The sequence below is a fragment of the Protopterus annectens genome, chromosome 14.part0, assembly GCF_019279795.1.
Source record: "Protopterus annectens isolate FY-2018-M chromosome 14.part0, PAN1.0, whole genome shotgun sequence".
Lineage (NCBI taxonomy): Eukaryota > Metazoa > Chordata > Ceratodontiformes > Protopteridae > Protopterus > Protopterus annectens.
In genome coordinates this window covers 346848264-346867878 of record NC_056748.1, presented here as the reverse complement: position 1 = coordinate 346867878, position 19615 = coordinate 346848264, and the positions used below count along the sequence as shown (strand labels likewise).

The 19615-nt window shown below is 39.1% G+C and overlaps 1 protein-coding gene across 1 annotated transcript in view; it reads left to right on the top strand.

Annotated features, from left to right (window-relative positions):
• LOC122788980 (SEC23 interacting protein) overlaps window positions 1-19615 on the top strand; it is a 1679302-nt gene that overhangs the window by 790071 nt on the left and 869616 nt on the right. The window lies entirely within an intron of this gene.

The following is a 19615-nucleotide window of genomic DNA, read 5'->3' as shown; positions in this document are numbered from 1 at the left end:
AATATACCTGCTCCAGCTATTACCCCATCACCTAGATCCATAGCTTTCAGAGTCTTTAAATCCAATTCTGATGTATATGTGATATATCTAAAACCTGCACCTTATCCTGAAAGTCAGTATCCAGGTCTCTCTCTTGACTTTGTGATTTCTGAAACTTATTGAATCAGGTAGTTCTTTAAAATGTCTTATGGCTGGTATTACATATCCTATATAACACAAGCCATACCAACTTGGTGTAGTCATTTATAGGCTCTGCTTCCATACGCATAATACATTTGCCTTAATGCATAGTTAGAATGCCAACCCTGTTGTTCCAGAGTTTGCATGAAAAAAGTGCCATATACTGTTTTAACTTGTTTCTATGAGTTTTTAGTCAAGTTAGACAAACTATAAACTGTTAATCCTGCATATTTCCCTTTCCCTTCTCTAAACACTGTAATAGTAAAATTACACTGACTATTACTTATGTTCTCTACCTTAAGAGTTGGTACATCATTGTACCATGATTCATGTCTCTTATAGCAAATGAAACATTTTTCTGTTGACCAGAGTTAAATATTGGGTACTATTAACATTGATTTCCTCAAATATTGTACTATTCAGTTCATTTCATTCTTTATTATATAGCCTGTCTGGCATGATGGTTATTTTATGAAGAGTAATTGAAACAGGTACTAGAGGGATACCTTTCCCTGCTGGCACATCCATACAAATCCAACATTGGGATGAATTGAAAGCATGTGCATAGGTAAACTGAAGCTTAGTAAATGTATTATAAGGTGGAGACCAGTCTTTTTTCATTTTAGCACTTTCCTCTTTGCCTGTTGATGCTCTGGAGATATAACCTGAACCCAAAACTCAGTTTGTAAAACTTGATATTGTAATGTCACCACCTTGCATGAATACAAACCTGCATCTGACTCATACACTTGTGTCAGTCCTAAATAAAATATGCCTTCAGAAGTTTGAGACAAATCAATGTACATTCTACTGGCAAGCTGTTTGTCTACTAAAAAGTCTGTAACGTGTAACATTCCATGCAAACAAAGTGTTATTGTTTCTGTACCACTGATACTCTGTTACCTCTAAAGAAGCATCAAAAAACAATAAGCTGTAAAAGTTTCATTTTCTAGCACACAAACTGTTTCACAGTCACTTGTCATCTTCAGGTGTAGTTCATCTGCCTGTAGTCCAGTTGCACTAAATGAATGAGGAATCCCAGACATTGCAAAGCTGCCTGTAGTCCAGTTGCACTAAATGAATGAGGAATCCCAGACATTGCAAAGTATACAATCAGCCAAGCAACAACACCAAGGTGAGCCGTACACTCCATCATCCCAAGTCACTTCTGAGGTATTGGAAAGGCCTCCATACAGTTCCAATGTTCTTTGCTGTGTCCCTTGTACAGTTAGGCCTTCCAGTCCTTCCCTCACCCATCTATTGTGCAAGGCTGGTTGGCTGCTTTTGACAGATGGCCATTTGAAAAGACTATATTCAAAAATCCAAAACCACAATATGTTCTGTATCACGACATGTAAAGCAGAAAAAACAGTATTGTTTTCTTGGATTTGCATCCACACTCTTAACAAGCTCTAATTGATCAGTGTGTACAATTTTACATTTTCTGTCTCTGTGGTACTTATCACTCCTCTTGATTTGATACACTAGAGGCCCTACCTGTTTGACTGTAGTGTATGGTCCTTCCCAGTTTGAAGCAAAACGGCCTCCCGGCACAAATCGCTTTAACATGACCTGTTGGCCCTGTTTTAACTGAACAATGTCTGCTGGATTTTCTAACATTTTGTACATCCTACCTGCATAAAATAGACTCTCCTTCACCAATCTGCTCAACCAACATAGAAATAATAGTAGCTTTGTATCTGCAATATTTCTAGGCCTCTCCAAAGCATTTGACATGGTTTCACATTCCTTACTACTAGACACTCTAACATCTCTATCCTTTGCCCCTTCTGCTATAGCCTGGTTTAAAAGCTATCTGTCAAACAGGCAACAGTCTGTCCAATGGCAAAGTGTACTATCCCCCTTTTACCCAACTACCATAGGTGTACCACAAGGCTCCATATTAGGCCCACTTCTTTTCTCCATATTTACCAATAACCTCCATACCACCACACAGCATGCTTCACTTATACAGTACGCTCACTATTCAACTCTTATCTGTTCAGCTCCATCACTTCCCACATTACAACAACTCATCCAGGAATCCTGTAGCTCTGTGGAAAGTTGGATCACTCAGATCCAACTTATCCTAAACCCTAATAAAACCAAATTACTACTTTCCACCCCCAACAAAACCATTTCCACCCCTCTATCCTTCACTAGCTCCTCCAAAAATGGCACTATTATTTCTCTTTCTGACCATACCAAACTCCTAGGTGTTGAAATCGATAAAAATCTACACTTCGACATCCACATTTCACAAACTATCAAAAATGTCCATAAAAAAATGGGAACACTGTATAGGCACAGGAAATCCCACTTAAACAAGCATGGATTACCCTAGCCCAAACTCACCTCTTGTCTACCCTAATGTATGCTGTTCCAATTCTTACCCAGCTTAGAAAACTTGACTTTGCCAGACTCGAATCATGTTATAATAAAATTGCCAAGTTTACAAACAACTCCACCTTTAGAACCCACTATTGCCAGGCCCTAAGGGAACTTCAATGGCTGGAACTTCCCCAGCTACCAACCTATCACCAATTAGTCACTGCCTACAATGTGGTAACACATCCAGAAAAAAAAAAAAAACTGCACTAGGCCAACTTCTCACCTACTATAATACATTGCATCCTTTCCGATCTTCTGATAAACCCCTCCTCTGTATTTCTAAGGCTAACAATACTGCAGGAAAAGCACTGTTCTCCCATTCCATAGCTAGAACCTGGAATAATCTCCCTCCTGCTCTGATTTCTGTCCCTGCCTCTTCTCACTTTAAAAACTCACTTAGAACACACTTAAAGAATAAGTGGCTATGCCCATGTATTACATAAGTCCTCCAATTATTCCATTTGTATACCTCATTTCATAATATACCTACTGTAATATATATTACAGAGTAGGTCTTCTCCCAGTGCTGATTGAATTTGTATACTTATTCTGTTATTAACCATGTGTAACTATTTTTTCCTGTATATATAGGTCTTATGTCTTCTGCTGTATACTGTATTTTAAGATCTTGTTTGAAAATTCTCTGTATACTGTATTTTAACGTATTGTGTAAAATGTTACTTGCTGTGATGCTTTTCTCCCCGGGCCTCCGTTGAAAATGGACCTGTGTCTGGTCAGACCATCCCAGTTAAAAAAAATAAAATAAAAATAAATAAATAAATGTTGTTGATAGATTTTTGCATTGCTTGTAACCAGCCCAGATGATGTCTCACTGTACAATAAGAAGGCTGTGAACCCACAGATGAGTCAAAAGGAAAATTCAATGGCATTCTTCTCCCTGTCATTAACTCAAAAGGTGAAATTTCTGAGTTAGCATTAGGCGATGCTCTTATTCCAAGCAAAATAGCTGGCTGATGTATGACCCAGTTACATCCCTTTTCCATGCAAGCTTTAGTAAGCCTCCCCTTAATGGTCCTATTCATTCTTTCTACTATTCTGTTAGACTGTGGGTGATATGGAACATGGAATCCCTGCTGTATCCCTAACAGGTTACATACTTTTGATAACCCGACTTATGAACTAAGCACCATTGTCAGATTTAATGATCTGAGGCCATCCCCTGTGAGAGAAAATATTATTTCATAATACAGGTGCTGTAGTTTCTGCTGTCATGTCCTTAGTGGGATTAGCTTTCACCCACTTGGTAAAAGTGTCTACCACTCCGACAAGTATCAATAATCCCCTTTTGCTGGAGGAAGAGGTCCTTCAAAATCTATCTGTATATACTGTACTTGCTCCCTCTGAAACTGGTTCTCTGCAATTGAGTTTTTTAATGTAGGATTAGTCTGCAGACATATTATACACTCCTCCTGAATTTCTTTACATAGTTTTATCAGCTGAGGATTCCAAAACTTGTACTTTATGATGGGCCAGATTTTCTGAAAACCTACAGGACCTAGTAGCTGATGGCTGTACTTGATTAGCTGCTTAGCCAATAATTTTGGCATGTAGGGCAACAATGCCCCTTGTTCTGTTTTATAAACATACAGCCTTACTCCTGGGTCTAGACTGGCAACTTTGCATTGTGCCCTTTTATCAACATCCCTCTGCATGTCTTGGATCTTTGCCAGATCTGCCTCAACTGTGGAACCCACTTGACTCACCTCTGTTATAACTTCCACCTTTATCTCTTCCCACTGCGCTGGATATAGTGGAAGCCCCTCCTTGGAAGCTTTTTTTTGCTGCTGCATCTGCTATGGAATTGCCAATAATGTGCAGATATTACTGTCTCTTACTTGATATGCCTTTACCTTACAAATGCTTCATTTATTTCTGTTTTTTTACCCTGAGTCATTTAATTCCTTCAGAACTACTGCATGCTGTAAAGGTTTATCTTTGCTGTCCATAAATCCCCTCCTAGCCCAAATTTTCAAATATATGGTAAGAGCTGTTACCACATTCTGAAAAAAAACTGAGCACTGCAGTAAAAAAAGATTTAATCTTTTTTCTTTGACACCAGTTGAGCTTTTCCCCCCATGTATAGCAATGTTGTCATGTTCCAAGGGACTGTAAAAGGGGTTGTATGTGTCCTTGTCCCAACCTTTTAACATAGTAAGGGCTTCTCTTGAGCTAGAAACTAAGCTTTTTACTGTTCGTAACCACTGCAAAGCATTGCTCTTTATGACAAAAAAATAAGTGCATTGCCAAAAAGGCACAACGACTTTCATAAGTGTAAAAATAAAATAAAACTCTAGTGGGTATATGCAGGTATAATTGTTATAAATCCTTAGTAAAGTAAACGGTGTATAAAATGCTTTTTATGTAGTGTTGCTTCACTGACTTTGACATCTCTGGAGTTTTTTCAAAATAAACATAATGAAAATATTGATATGTATACTTTTAAACTCAGACAAGTAATACATGGTTAAACACTTGCATCCTAGACAACTATGAGTAGTACAGAAATTGTATGTTAATAACAGAAAAAAGCCCATTACATGCAGCTGTAAAACAATATAACACATTTTGCCTAAATAATCTGATAAATACAGGATGCTATCATAAATGTAAAATGCATGTAATGTTGACCAGTTTCTTTGCTTTAGAAAAAAACAGAACAAAAACTGTCTGCAATCTTTCTTAAAAAAAACATTAAGCAAGGTCAACATTCAGTAAAAAAAAATCTTTGATTCTGCTTTTCTAATATGTATGCATAAGTAAAACACCATTTCTTAACCAGCAAGGTCAACATTCAGTAAAAGATTTTTTTTTCTTTCTGCTTTTCTTAAAATGTATGGAGAAACAAAACACCATTTCCAGGCCTGTTTTATCCTTTAGCCTGCCTAATAAGTACTGTAAAATAAAAAAACCCTAATCTAACAGATGTATTGCTATGTATCATATAACCTAAGCAACATTACATAAATTGTTGAATCTCTATCTTTTTTTTAAATAAGAAACATTTTTATTAAACCTTCACTTATGACATAGGCCGTCCTACATTTGTATAAATGAAAACAAACCACACCGGGACAAACCTAGTTGCAAGCATTTTACATCATAAACCATAGTGACACTCCTAGTTGCAAAGGTTATACATCACTTATAATCTACCCACTCATTTTCAGTAAAGCATTACTTAGCTCATTTAAGTCATGACTTCATTTAAATCTCATTCCTCCCCTATATGTATTGTTCGCAGAATTCCAATTTTTTTCCTATGTAGTTTGCTCCTACTCTTTTTTAAAGATCTCCATTCCAGTTGTTTTATCTCTGTTACCATATTGACTACTTCTAGTATAGTTGGTTTAGATTTTGATTTCCAATTTCTAGTAATTGCTTTGTATTTATTAGTTGATTTATTTAGTTTACATTTGTTGATTGGGAGAGTCTAACTGGATTTATGTCCATTTTCAGTAGAGTCCAGGGGAGGTAAGCTCCAAGAGATTACTAGACTACATACATACAGGTACTAGTTGTTATACAGTTAAATACTACAAATTTAAACAGTTCAGGAATCTTCACAGTTTATACAAAAACATGCATTAGATAAGATATTTTAGACTTTATGTACAAGACTTCATTAGTAACTAGAAAGTAATTGTTAAACAAATTCATACTTGAAGTTTCAACAGTTCAGCAATGCTCACAGTTTAAACAATACTTGTTGCCCGCCTTAGGTAGGATGCTTTAGAATTATGTTCAGAAGAATTTAACTAGGTATTTTAAATTATCTCTATTAGGATAAAGATATGTTTTTGCCAAGGATAGGCCTTGATCTAAAAAGACACAGAGCGGGAATTGGGTGTTAAGAGAGGGTATTTGGGATATAGTATGAGATTAGTCTGGATTTGTACAGGGACATAACCAATGGGTTTTAAGATAGAGTTTCAGATTGTGTTTAAAAAGTGTAAATGAAGACAGTGATGTAAGTTTATGGGGGAGTTGGTTCCAATACTTTCCAACTGCATTTGACAACAGAGCATCTCCTGCCATGATATTAGATTTACATGTTGATACAAGTAGTTTATGAGATGAGCGTAAAGTTGAAAGGTTCTTATATTGGATAATGAGACTAGCAAGTATTGGGGTATTGGTAGGTTGGAAAAGGGTTTTGTGCGCAATGGTGAGTTGTTTAAAGTGAATCTGATTCAGAAGCTCTAACCAGCCTAATTGTTTCAGATTATGGCAGTGATGGGTCCTAAAGGAGGAAGCAGTAGCAAATCTGGCAATGCTATTGTTAGCATTGGCTTGCTTGTTAAGGTTATTTTTTTGATAAGTTAGTATATGTGGAAGAAGCATAAAGAAGTGTGGAGATAAGGTGGGAATAGGCAATAGTGGTTCTGGCTAGTGGGGAGAGAAAGAGTTTTATCCTATAGAGGGAGCCTAGTTTCCTGTTGACAGTTTTTATGGTATTGTTGATATGGGTTTCAAAGTTCAGGTTGTTATCAATGGTTACCCCTAGATGTTTAGTTGTTGGATTGGGAGATATGAGTGTACCATTATTGGATAGACTGAAAAGTTCATCGGGAGTGATTTACAGGTAGGAGTGAAGAGGAGGAGTTTGTTTTTTGGGGGGGGTTCAAGAGGAGGCAGTGTTGTAGAAACTAATTATCTGTTTTATTGAACAATGTGTGAGTTAGAGTCTGTAGTTGGGGTTGAGATTTAGCTGAACAGTTTATTGTTGAATCATCCACGTATTGTACACAGTTAAAGGAATAGCTAGGTTGAGGTCATTGATAAATATTGAGAAAAGAAGGGGGCCCAATATAGAGCCCTGAGGAACACCTAGGGTAACTGGGAGATGGGATGAGAGGTTGTTATCCCATAGCACTGCCTGCTGTCAATTATCAAGGTAGGACTGGAACCATTTTATAGTCTTTGTGTCCAGAGAGAAGGATTTTAGAGTATTGAGAAGTAAGTGGTGGTTGACATGTTGAATGCTTTTGAAAGGTCAATGATAAGTGCTGAAAAGAAAAGATTGTTATTATGGTTTTTATTGATGCTGTCAGTGAAGGATAGGAGTGCAGTTGTACTGTGGAAAGGCCTTTAGCCATGTAGAGATTTGTCCAGTAAATTGTTCGGGAGTAGGTGGTCTAGTAACTGTATGTGAATGCACTTTTCCATTATTTTAGCTAATGGGGAAAGTAGAGCTATGGGACGATAGAATATTCTCTAGAGTTCCCACCCTTGTGTAGGGGGATAATGTAGGAGATTTTCCAGATGGTGGGAATAGTGCCTTCTTGTATGGTTCTATTTATCAGCAATGATACAGGATAAGCTATGACTTTGGCTGCCTTTTGCAGGTATTCAGCAGGTAGCTGGTCAGCTGAGGGGGTAGTAGGTTTTAGTTTACTTAAGAGGTTGCAGATGAGGGAAGTTGGGACAGGTTGCAGGTTTAGAGTTGTGAGAGCATTATTAGTATTGGTTGGAAGGGCAGAGCTATCAGCTGTTAGTTGATTAGCAAGTGTTTGAATGGTCTCAGTGAAGAAGGTATTAAAAGCATTAGCAGTTTGCTTTGGATTGTTGGAGTTTGATCCTATAGGGGCTGGTGTTGCAGATTGGCCTGGTTGAAGTAGTCTGTTTATGCTAGCCCAGAACTTTTGTGGAATATTTTGGTTGGTCTGTTGGAGGTGGAAGTAAAAGTTTTTTTTATCTTCGAGTATAGCTTTCTTAGTCTCATTTCTTTTTTGCCTGAATTGTTGTTGGTCTATGGGGATTTTAATTGTTCTCCATAGTGCCCAAACTTTATTTCTCTGTTGAATTTTCTGCCTGGTTTTCTTTGTAATGGGCGGGTTTAGATTTAATTTTGATGGAACGCTTTGGTGCATGGTGGTTAAGGATTGTTAAGAATTTTGAGTTTAAGTAGTTTGTTGCTTCATCAATTGGGAGGTATTTTATAGGTGACCAATCACATTCTTTTAGTTAATCTTGGAAGTTATTGGGGTTAAAGTTTCTGTTGCTTCTTATTGTTTTATATATGGTTGGGTTGTGTGAGCTTGACCCTTGCCTGATTATGTAAGTGAGAGAATGGTCACTTACATCATCAGGGAGGATCCCTACATTATAGAGTTGTTAGCAGTTATTTATTAGAATCCAGTCTAGGATGGATTATTTGTTATTGGGTTTATTAATTCTGGTTGGGGAGTTAATTGTTTGTGAGAAGCCATTAAGGTTAACATGGGAAGTTGGTGATTCAGTAGAGCAGTCCTTCCAGTCTATATTAAAGTCTCCAAAATTATTGTCTCTTGGGGAATTTTTGTGGAGAGAGCAGCAAGGATACCTTCCAGAGTGGTGATGTTGTTACCAGGGGGCAAGGAGATGCATATTATATTTAGGTATTTGCTGGGATTAAGTTGAAGTTTGGTGCTAATGATTTCTGCATTGTTTTCAGAAGAGGAACCAAGATCTAGTATAGATATTTGTAGCCCTTCTTTATAGAGGATAGTAACACCCCCTCCTTTTTTTACTTTGTGGCCTTGTCTCAAGATGTTGTACCCAGATGGAATAATTTCAACATCTTGTGTAGTGAGTTTTATCCATGTTTCTGTTAAACAAAGTATATCAAAGGAATGAACATCCAGGAGAGCATGGAGGTGGGCAATTTTATTATTTATGCTGCGAATATTGAGGTGAGCTATATAGAGTGAGTTGGGAGATTTAGATGAGATATTTGGGGTAGCGGGAACATGAATTTGTGGTTCTGTGCTTGTTTTTTGCCCTGGTCCTGGGTTAGGATGAATGTCCCCATCTAGTAAGGAGAGGTGTAATAGTTTGTTTAAGGGATTGTGGAGGTTAAAGTAATGGTGAAGAGGTTTTTTAGGTTTTAGATAGTTGTATTTAATATGGGTCAGTCTGTGATATTTAGCAGGTAAATAGCTATGTAAAGATGTTATATTTGTGTGTTCTGGGGAGTTAATTAGAGGTATAGTACTTGTGTGTGCATTAAGGAAGTTCAGCTGTAAATATTTTGACTTTTCATATGAGGTTAGCAGGTAACTTGCTGTTAGAGAAAGTAGGAGAAAGACTATGATTAGGAGTCTTAGTTGGATTTGGAAAGGTCATGTTTGCATAGTGACTAATAAGCATACTGGTGTTCTTTAAAGGGGAGGAGTTATACTAGGGGTGATTAGAGAGAGGTGTATACATAATGTTAACAAGATGACTATTGTTTTTTGGCAGCCATCATAATTAGATACAGCAAGGCCTTACCATATCTAGGCAGTTCCAATTCTGTATCATAGCTCACAAGAAACATCTCCTTTGTCACACCAATCTGGCCACCCAGAATCTCCGACAGTCTGCCAACTCACCACTTTCCCAGAATATGTTCCCAATTACCTCTTTCTTCCCTGTCAGATGTCCAACATTTGCTATCTGAGGAAAAATTCTCTGGAGTCTTTGGGTATAAAAATATCTATGTAAACATTTGCAAGCAAAAATCCTAAATATGCTGGATTTTGTTTCATATTTGGGAGACATACATATATCCTCCCATTTTTTCTTTGTTAATTGCTTATCCAGTCTCTCTTCCCAATCCTTTCTAACCTGCTCTGATTGATTCTTATAGCTATCATGCAGTATTTTATATGTTCTAATAATTATTCTTTTTTTAATGGCAACTTATGTTGTAGATTCTTCTAAAAACTCTACCAGTGCTAGTCTATCGTTTAGGACCCCCTGTTTCTTTCTTTTTGCAGTCTGCCATCCCTATCAAGGACTGATATCAATCTCTAACCTGCAGTGCAAATTCTTGGCATCTTCCCATTCTGTCATCTTTCCCTCTCTAATTATTTTCCTCCAATACCTTGGTTCCTTTGCAAGTTTTTTCCAATAAATTCCAGCCCACTCTTGCCTATTGTCTTTATCCTAATTGGCACTCATCCCTATCAGCAGAATCTCATTTCTCCATTCCCATGTTGGCTTAGTTCTTAGGATACCTTCCACTACTTTATAGATATAATACTCTGTATGATTATTTTTATCCTTCTTAAAGACCTGGCTCCAAAATCCCAGTCTCTCTTTGTTTCTTGAGCTTCCCCTTGTTTCGTCATCATCATCCCTTTCCACTTTGAATTGTAGTTTTCTGCTTGTGCTATGTATAGGAGCCTTAACTGTCTAGCTCTGAAATACCCCTTCAAATCTGGTAATCCCAATACACCCTATTCTACTGGAAGAATCAGCTTATCCCACTTGACTCTTGCCATATTCCCTTCCCAGATTGAAGATCTTCAGCACTTTATTAGTTGCTATCCACAACTTCTCCCCTAGTTGATAAAAATATACCTGACCTATGTATAAGACTAATGGGACTAAAAACATTTTAACTGCTTGTATGTTACTATCCATATCTATATAACAAAGCTTCCATTTTCTCAGTTTTTGTATTATATTTTGTTTAGTCTCTTCCCACATATCATTAGCTGCCACACTAGAATAATTTTTAATCTGTACTTCTAAATACTTACTTTTATCATGTCCAAATAAATGTGGATATTGTTGAACCAATTCATATGAAGGTGCATGATTTACAGCTATTGTCTGATTTATTTTCATTAATTTTGTATCCTGAAAATATTTAAAACTGTCTCAAAATGTTCCATAATAATGTAATGTCTCTTTCTGGTTTTGTCAGGTATAAAATAATGTTGTCTGCAAATAGAGTCAGATTTTGAGTACCATACCAATTATATCCTTGAATTTCTGAGTCCCTTATTTTCTTTGCTGATGGTTCTAAATATAATGCAAATAACGAAGGGGAAAGAGGGCACCCCTGCCTGGTACCTCTGCTCAAGCAGAAATTATAAGAGAGGACTCCACCCACTTTAATTTTCACCTCTTATCCCTCATATAGCCTCTTAATCAACCTTATAATTTTTTTCAGGAAATGCAAATGCTTCCATTGCCCTGCTCATAAAGTCCCAACTTACTTTGTCACATATTTTTTTCTGCATCAAAACCCAACAGCAACAATGCTATTTTCTTACATTCTGCTTCCCTCTGGATCATCAGTGTTTTGTTAATGTTGGCAAAATGTTTGCCTCACCTCTACAAAACCACATTGAATCATATCTATCAATTTTGGCATTACTTTTGCCATTATAGTAACGAACTCTTTATAATCATGGTTTAGTATTGAAATGAAACAAAATAAAAATAACAGAAAATGCCACTGCCAGCCGATAATAACAGTCCAAGCTAAGCGCTTTCACCCAATGTCATCCTGGGCTTCCTTAGAGTCCTGACTTACCACATAGGTAAAACTGATCGCAGGCTCCATGACAAGATTAGAGAGCACGTTTACAGCATAAATAATTCTATATGTACAAATGCCTTGGCTAAGCATGTTAACGCACAGAACATTGAACATAACTTTAAGTTTATGGCAATAGAAGTAGTAAATGTTGATGTACGATGGGGGGACATCGAAAATAGGGTAGAAACTTGTAACTAAAATGGATAATAAGGATGAAGGTTAACAAAGACAAGGGCTTAAATGATGAAATATGTATTAAACCAGATGTTCATCGTGTTACACTGCTGCAGTCATTACACTTGGATTATCCTGCCGTCAGGCAGTCCCGCAGTCTGTCAGAGTTCCAAAGTCTTGGTCTGGCGTCTGTTGCTGTCGCTTCTTCCCTGACATCAGTGCACCAGGGGTATATAAGATGCATCCGACGCCATTTTCTTTAGTCTTTCTTGCCACGCGGTGCCCGAAGCAAAAGCAGTTCGCAATTGCCGGTCGGCCGACTCCTGAGATTTTCGAAGTCGAATTTCAGATCCAAAGTCTTCAATAAAGCTAAGTACCCTGTTGGGGAAACTTTTTTCTTGCCTCAGACCGATGTCAGAAAAAGTTAATAATTGTATTTCTTGTGGGAAGCAAATACCTCATAAGGACTTCCACTCTTACTGTATTCCATGCCTAGGCCCTGATCATGACGTCACTAGTTGTCGGTTTTGTGCTAGATTTAACAAACACACTATAAAACGACGTTTTGATTTTGCTTTGCACTACTTTGGCCGAGGTTCAATTATACAATGCCGGCGGAACAACCGACGAACGCAATTCATAAAAAATGCAAAGACAAGGATAAAGACAGGCACCCGAGGTCCAAAATCGACGACGAAGCCTCTTCTAGGCCAGTCGCTAGTTCTCAGTGAGGCGCTTTCACAGCCCCTGACACCCGCTACCTCAGAGCCACAGGCTGCCTCCGACTCCCACATGGAGACAACTAGGCCTATGGAAACTCAAGGTATTGGGCCTACGGAAACTAATCCCTCAGATGGGTCTGGAGCCCGCTGTGCAGGCATTGGCTTCTGAGGGTGTTTTCAGACCTTCACAACTTAACATTAAAGCAACAGCCAAGACAAAAACACCATTAAAGACAAAGAAGCAAGTACAGCAGTCTCCTATTCAGTCCTCCATGCCTAAGAAACAGATGCGCAAAATGGCCGAAGACCTCATTAATCAGGGGTCCCATCCTCCTCCTGAGAGAAGACCTAGGCAGGATACAGACTATGATTCCTCTGATCAGGTTTCCATTTTCCCTGATTCCTCTTCAGACCAGGGATACTCTCTACCCCCCATGAGGACTCTGATGCTGAAGAATCTATCCCTTCAGCCTCTCCTCCTGAGGATTACTTTTTGGGAAACTTTATATACCATGAGGGAGCATTTCCATTGGGAAAGTCAGGATTATGCAGAATCCAAGAAAAGGCTCAGGGACTTCCTTTTATTGCCTCAGCACAGGCACCTTGCTATTCCGCCTGTGTTAGATATTGTGGATGATGTGTTCTCTGAATCCAGCTTATCTCCTGATTCTTTACCCCCTGCACCAGCCAAGCCAGATAGGTACTATAGAGTCCCTGACTCTCACACGTTTCTTTATAAAAACCCTTCTGCTGACCCGGAAACCATTTCCCAGGGTCCCAAAGGGGTTAAGGCTTCCATTGCAAAAAATCCAGTCCCCTCTGACAGAGATTCTAGAGCACTGGATAGATGGGGGAAGAAAGTTTACACTTCTGCAACTTTAGCAGTAAGGGATTTAAATTGCCAATTTCACATGCTTAAGTACCGACAATATTTAATGGCTCAGTTAAAACAGAAAATGCTTACAAGCTCAGAAGCTCCTGACTATAAAGAAATGCAGGATTTATTGCATGCAGTTGAACAGGTGGGAAAACATATTCTGCAATGTGGTTTTGATTCTTTAGAGGCCTCTTGTAGAGCCGCAGTTACAGGTTCTGTGATTCAAAGACATGCTTGGTTAAAAGAACAAAGTTTACCTAACCATGTTAAGGCAAAATTATTGGATGCTTCTTTTCAGCATAATACCTTGTTTGGTGTTAAGGCAGAAGAGGTGTTAAAGAAAATGGAGGATAAAGCTAAATCTATGCAAACAGTCAAAGATTTCTTACAGGTTCAGCCACCTCGATTTAGCAGAAATTGGCCTACAAAGAATTGGTCCTTTCCAGTGTCAGACAGGCCACAGAGAGGCAGATACAGACGCCCAAGAGGCAGATCTCAACCCCAAGGCTCTCACAGACGACAACAGTGGGGTACCTCAACCCCAAAAGGAGGTGAGGACAAGTCTCAACCTTACAGGAAACAGTCCCAATGACTTCCCCCTTCATATGCCAAGCACTTCCCTTTTGGCAGCCCCCTTAGGGGGGGAAACTAGCACTTTTTTCTCAAAATTGGCAAATCAATCCCCCAAGACAAATGGGTTCTCAATATTGTGTCTCAAGGTTACAGGTTCCACTTTCACACTTTACCAAGGCTAAAAGGAATGCCAAACCTGCCACAAAATCAATGGGCAGAGGCTCAAAAACAAATTTCAGCCCTCATGGACATGAGAGCTATTCAAAAAGTACCACAGCAGGAACAAGGACAAGGATTTTACTCGTCTCTTCCTGGTCCCCAGAAAGGACAAAGCCTGGAGACCCATACTAGACCTTTCAACTCTAAATACTTACCTGGATGTTCCGAAATTCAAAATGTTGACACTACAGCAGCTTCTTCCCATGCTGGGCAAGAAGGCTTGGCTTGTTACTTTGGACCTCAAAGAGGCTTACCTGCATGTCCCTATCAGACAAGATTGCAAAAGATACCTCCGATTCCAAGCTGGTACAATGCACTACCAATTCTCTGCACTGCCCTTTGGCTTATCTACTGTGCCCATGGTCTTTACAAAGTGCCTGGCACCAGTAATTGCATTTTGCAGACAAAAAGGAATTCAAATATATCCATACCTGGATGACTGCCTCATTCAAGCAGAGAAGAAAGGACATTCTTCTAAAGCATCTGGCATTTGTAAAAAGGTTGCTAATTTCTCTAGGGTACACAGTAAACGAAAAGAAGTCAAAACTAGTGCCCTCACAACAGATAATATTCCTGGGTGCCAGCTTAAATACAACGGCCCAGATGGCTTATCTCACGCCAGACAAACAAGGACAACTAACACAATATTTTCAATTGCTGGCAAAAAAGTCCCATCTCCCTGCAAGAAAAATTCTGCAGGCCCTGGGATTCATGGCATCCTGGTTACTACTAATTCCATATGCCAGACTGCATATGAGGAAATTACAATGGTACCTAAAAAGTGTTTGGACTCAACACTCTCACAGTTTAGAAACAGTAATACCAATAATTCCCTGCCTACAACAGGAGTTTCGGTGGTGGGCACAGGCATGTCACCTCAACAAGGGTCAGCATTTCACTCTACCCACAGCCAGGCAGACTCTAACAACAGATGCTTCGGATTACGCCTGGGGAGCACACATGGCAGGAAAATGTATTCAGGGCAAGTGGACCACAGACCAAATGTATCTTCACATCAATCAAAAAGAGATGTTGGCTGTTCAAAATGCCCTAACAGCTTTCAAGGACCTTCTGCATCCAGGACAATTATTATTAAAGACAGACAACACTACAGTAATGTGGTACATAAACAAGCAAGGGGGCACTCATTCTTATCCCCTATGCAGGCAAGCCATGACCTTGTTGAACACAGCTCTAACTTATCAAGTTCATCTGCAAGCACAATTCCTGCCAGGAAAGAAAAATACTCTGGCAGACAATCTAAGCAGAAATATCATGGACCCTCACGAATGGAAATTGAATCCACAAATCTTCAGCATGGTAACGCAAAAATGGGGGTGCCCAGACATTGATCTTTTTGCCTCCCCACTGAATTGCCAACTACAAAAATTCTGCACAAGGACTTGCCACACACAAACATGGAAAGTGGATGCTCCTTTGTTCAGCTGGAAAAGCCTAAAAGTGTATGCCTTCCCACCACTGCCTCTCCTTTCAAAGGTACTCCTAAAAGCCAGACAAGAAAAACCACAGATGATCCTGATTGCTCCAGACTGGCCACGCCAGCACTAGTACCCAATCTTAAAGAACTTAGCTCAAGGCCCACCATGCATTTTGCCTCAAATTTCACACCTTCTGACTCAACAAAACAATCAGATCCTGCACGGCCAGCTCAAAACCCTAAACCTGGCTGCATGGCAGATTCATTAGTCAAACAGGCAACTCCTCTCTCCAAAACTGTTATGGATGTCATTTTGGAGGCCAGAAGGCCTAGCACCAGGAAATCTTACTCAGAAAAATGGAAGAGATTCTGTGCCTGGAACCAGGCTCAAAGCCTTGACCCTCTTGTCCCAAACATTCCTCAGATTTTACAATACTTAACTGAGATGCTGGATAAAGGCCTATCCTTCTCATCAATTAAGATCCATGCCTCTGCCATTTCAGCTCATTACAACACGGATCCTCCTTTATTCTCTCATCCCTTGCTAAAGCAGTACCTCAGAGGGCTAAAACATAAGACCGCCCTGGAGAGCACCAACACCAACTTGGGACCTGAATTTTGTTTTAGAAAAACTGACCTTGCCACCTTTTGAGCCAGCCAATACAGCCGATCTAAAATTTTTATCATGGAAAACAGCTCTGCTCCTGGCAGTAACTTCAGCACGAAGAGTCTCAGAGCTACAGGCATTAATGGCAGTGGAACCTTTTATAATATTTCATCAGTACAGGGTTTCTTTAAGGACAAACCCTACCTTTATGCCAAAGGTGGTATCTAGTGTGGCTCTTAATCAAACCATCCATTTGCCAACTTTTTATCCAAACCCCCAGAATAAAGGGGAAAAACTTCTGCACTCTTTGGACATACACAGGCAGCTACGCTTCTACTTGGACAAAACAAAAGCTTTCAGGAAAACTGAGCAACTGTTTGTAGCATATGCTGCAGGATCACAGGGCAAGGCTATCTCAAAGCAGACTATTTCCAAATGGATAGGACACTGTATTTGTTACTGCTGCACACAGCATGGAAAATCAGTCCCTAATAACATTAGGCCACATTCTACCAGAGCAACAGCCACTTCAACAGCCTTTCTCAAAGGAGTACCAACCAAGGAAATTTTGGAGGCTGCAACTTGGAGTTCAGTGCACACCTTTACCAAGCATTACCACTTGCCTCTTTACTCTAAATCCAGAGCAGGATTTGCCACTGCAGTTCTGCAGAGCCTCATAGCCAATCCTAACTCTTTATAGACCAGCCACCCAACCTTAGCTTTGGGATTCTACCCAAGTGTAATGACTGCAGCAGTGTAACACGATGAACATAGTACAGTTTTGTACCTACCATAAATGTAGATGTTCGAGTGTTCACACTGCCGCAGTCCAGGTTACCCTCCCTCCATCCCCTCTGTCCTAGCTGGACTTATCTATACCTTTCTATCCTATACAGCCTTTGTGGTGTATTTGCTTGTAACTGAAGGTATTGTTTTTATTTTTTATATATGTTTTATTAGCAATATGTATTGCCTACCTACTTGGGGGCACCTGACATCTGGGGCAAGAAAAACTGAAGAAAATGGCGTCAGATGCATCTTATAAACCTCTGGTGCACTGACGTCAGGGAAGAAGTGGCAGCAACCGATGCTGGACCAAGACTTTGGATCTCTGGCCAACTGCGGGGACCGCCTGACGGCAGGATAACCCAAGTGTAATGACTGCAGCAATGTGAACACTCGAACATCTACATTTATGGTAGGTACAAAACTGTAAAGAATACAGTTTTCAGGTAACATGACTTTTTTAGATATTATACATATTCTGCAGCTATATCACGTTATCAAAAGTTTACTTAATCAAATCAATAAAGGTCTAACTTTATTGCTCGATTAAGTAAAACATCGAATAATGTAAAAAAAAAAAAAAAAAACTAAATGGCTGCGCCCCCCCCCCACTTAAATATACCAACTGTATTAATTGTATTAATTTCTGTGTTAATTGTTTTTATATGAGTTCATTGATTTACTGAATTTGGAATTTCTTTGGCTGGAATCTATTCAAATATTGTGAATGGCAATGGCTTTTGAATGTCTGAAGAAGCGGCACTGATGAGTGAAAGTGCACACACAAGTCTGTTTTTTTTGTTTTTTTCGCTCTGCCTTGGTTTTACACAGCATTTATTGTTTCTGCTGCTGTTTGCCATGGTGGTGTTACTCTGTATATTATCAAAAAAAAACAGGTTACCATGGCAGAATGACTGATATAAATGTAATGAAATTGCTTATGTACCTCGGCCCCCCACTTAAATATACCAACAAATCTATTCAAATATTGTGAATGGCAATGGCTTTTGAATGTCTGAAGAAGCGGCACTGTTAGCCATGAAAGTGCTCACACAATAAAAGTCTGTTTTTATGTTTTCGCTCTGCCTTGGTTTGTTACACCAGCATTTATTGTTTCTGCTGCTGTTGCCATGGTGGTGTTATCTGGTGGAGTATTTGTTCCTCTGGTATATGTATATTCTCAAAAAACAGAGGTTACCATGGCAGAATGAACTGATAATGTAATTGAATTGCCTTATGTACCTGATGGTGAGAGACTGGGGACTGAAACTGCAACTGCGAGGCTGTCCCAGCTCCTGAACCCCAATGTTAATCCATTGTTGGGTTACAAAACTTCTGATCACATAGAAATGGAGCTGGGTAATGATACTGATATGTTATCTATGCGTAAAAAACTTTTTCAGTTCTTGGACTGTCTTTATAAACTTAAGCATCTGCAACTACAACGCTACCATTTTGAGGATTGCCCAGGGTTTTAAGAATTTAAAAAATGCCCACATATGGTGAACTGCATCAATATCTTTTGATAAAATGGCAAAAATTAAATTTAGAATTAAGCTACAACTGCATGAGACTTTTAAATTATTTTTTCAGACCGGAAGAGGATAGATTAACACGGCTTGTTTTATCTATCCAGAATGAATTATATGACAGGTATTCTTCCGATCTCCTTGATGTTAAACTATGCCATATTTTAGACTCTGTCTGCATTTGAACGTAGAACCCTGCAACAGAAGCAGAAAAAGTTAGACAGGGACCTATCTGATTTTTCTGCAGGGCATGTATTTACTTGGCCGAAACCAGCCCTAAACAACAAGTAAACCCCAGGAAACCTAATGAGCCCAGACCTACGTCAACAGTTACAAGCGAGGCAGCTGAATGCTCAATGGCAGTGAAATCTCCAGTTACATGCACATCTTCAGAGATTCCTGCTAAAACAACAGCACAGACCAGCATAAAAATTAACTCTGGAGCTAGGAGTAAAACAGCTACAGCTAATGCAAGCACGAGTGGCATCAACTTTAATAGTGCATCAGGTATTAATTGCAACAAAAAACTACAGTCCTGAACAGGGGTGGTTTTTCTTTTCCTTTCCCAATCAGTACACCTGCCAGCAGATGATCGAACAACAGAGGCAGGACTAAGAGAAAACTAACTTTGGATACAACAGAGAATCATTCCCTGTAGAAAATGTGGCAGAGACCATTGAATTTTAGTGTGGAATATATCTTCCCATGCTTTAACTATTGATGAAGTGACTCTTTTAAATAGAGGTATGAACTTTATACCTACTCAGTTAACTGACATTACTGATTGTATGATTGACTTAAAA